We start from the raw sequence: 2,050 nt of genomic DNA on the forward strand, positions 1-2,050 counted from the left end.
TTTTTGTTAAGGTAATGATATTTATTTTATATAGGTGAAAATAGGCCTCCTGGGGAACCGAATACCTTAAAAAAAATCGGTAACGCGCCTGTATTGCTACCTCAGCGGTGGTGTGGAAGAGCAATAAGAATTTAAATAAATATATTTTTATCAGAAAATAAAACGATTTTAAATAAAGTGTAATAGGTTTTTTTTTTTCAGGGACCGATAATAACTTATAAATCCAGCAAGAATTACTCACCACTCAAAATATCAGAGATAATCACTCAAAATATCACCAGATAACAATTTTTTTTGTGAAAGAAAAATAGAACTCTTGGTGTATATAAGTATTGTTTATTGAACGCGAAATAAAATTTAAACATAATCATTAAGAATGATTTTTTGCTAACAACTTATAAGTGCCATGACCCCGGATTTTTATTAACGCTCATATAGGGTGCATTCGAAAATGAACAAAATGGAACAAGTAAAATTGTAGAATGCATATGTATATAAAAATCTGTTCTCTTCTAATGTTGATCCAAAAAAGGTTTTATCAAAATTTTAAAGAATAAACTCGAAAAACAATGCAATTGAAAAAAAAACCTAACTAGTAAGGGATTTGCTTTGCTTAACACTATAAAAAGTTGTCATCTTGACTGCAGTCAATTACTTTTCTGGAGGTTCCCAAATCTTTAGGTCAGATCAATTTGCACGTGTTCAAGTAATAATTTAATACAATATAAATTGTTAACGTACATAGTTTAAAATACAAACAGAAATACATACGTATGTACACATCACATTTAATGAATTACAAACAATGCAGCCTTCCAAGCAGTTAAGCGCAAACGAAATCTTAAGATAAACAAAAATGAATATTAAAAATATTTGCTTGGTGTTCTCTGGCCATCGCTGTTGTTCCTTTTGTTTTTCATGTGTAGAAACGAGGTACTGCTGTTGCTTATGTTACTGATGCTATCAGCAGAAGCGCATGTTTCTACTTTATCTAACGACTCATTGTTGTTGACGGTGTGGTGTGGTCATATATGTAATACTCCTATATTGGCAGTAAGAGCTAGTACCGTCCGAAAACACTACAGTACAGATGTATCAATAAATACGTACGAAAGAAAAGGAACACATACGTTTATAAATAAACATGTACACAACACATAAACAAAAACGGCACTCAAGTACACAATACATTGACAAAAACGGTACTAGACTGTATCGCTTTGATTTCGGAATGGTTACACATTGAGAAGTTAGCTTGCTGCCAATATAGAAGTATTACATATATGGGTGCAGTGTTGCCGCAAAGCTTTTTAGTAGTAGCAAAATTCATTTAAAAAAGAGCTAAAAAAAGTCGTTGTGGCTAAAAATGGTACCAAAAATTGTTTACTTACATAATCATACATACATACCAAAAACCTTTTCGTAAAAAAGGGGAAATATACGACACCAGCTTGCTGGATCCATGGTACAATAAAAACAGGTAGAAGCCAAATTGACATCAAACCTACAAAAGTCAAAGTTTTCGGGAGAGTAAAAATAAAAATGAGCGTGTGTAAGGAAAAATAAAAAATTACATTTCGCTGGTTGACGTTTTTGAGTAAATTTGAAGTTTTGTTTCTATTTATTTATTTTTCTTTAGTTAAAATTTGTTAATTTGTATGTTGTTTTATGTTTTTAATTTATGAGTTGCAGTGTTGTTGGAGGAACTTTCCGGCATAAGGGTCATAGGAACAGCACTTGGCATCAAACGTGCCTTTCCTGTACCTCCCGGTGCATTTATGAAATCTGCTGTTTTAAAATGTTTAACGCACAGCAAGGCATTTCGCTGCAGCTCTGGCCCACAGCTGCTTTCGCAACGCTCTTTACGCGAAGGACATTGAGGCACGTTAAATGGTATCTGCTTAATTTAACACGACATAAAAAACAACGCTTCGGTGTTGCATTTTTAACACATACATTAAATATAAACTGCACAACACTACAAAAATTCAAATGTTAATTAAAATTTGTTATTAACGAACATTCAAAAAAAAAAACAACGATATGACAT

The sequence above is a fragment of the Rhagoletis pomonella genome, unplaced genomic scaffold (genome assembly GCF_013731165.1).
Source record: "Rhagoletis pomonella isolate Grant_MI unplaced genomic scaffold, Rhpom_1.0 Rhpom_scaffold_00003, whole genome shotgun sequence".
NCBI classification, from domain to species: domain Eukaryota; kingdom Metazoa; phylum Arthropoda; class Insecta; order Diptera; family Tephritidae; genus Rhagoletis; species Rhagoletis pomonella.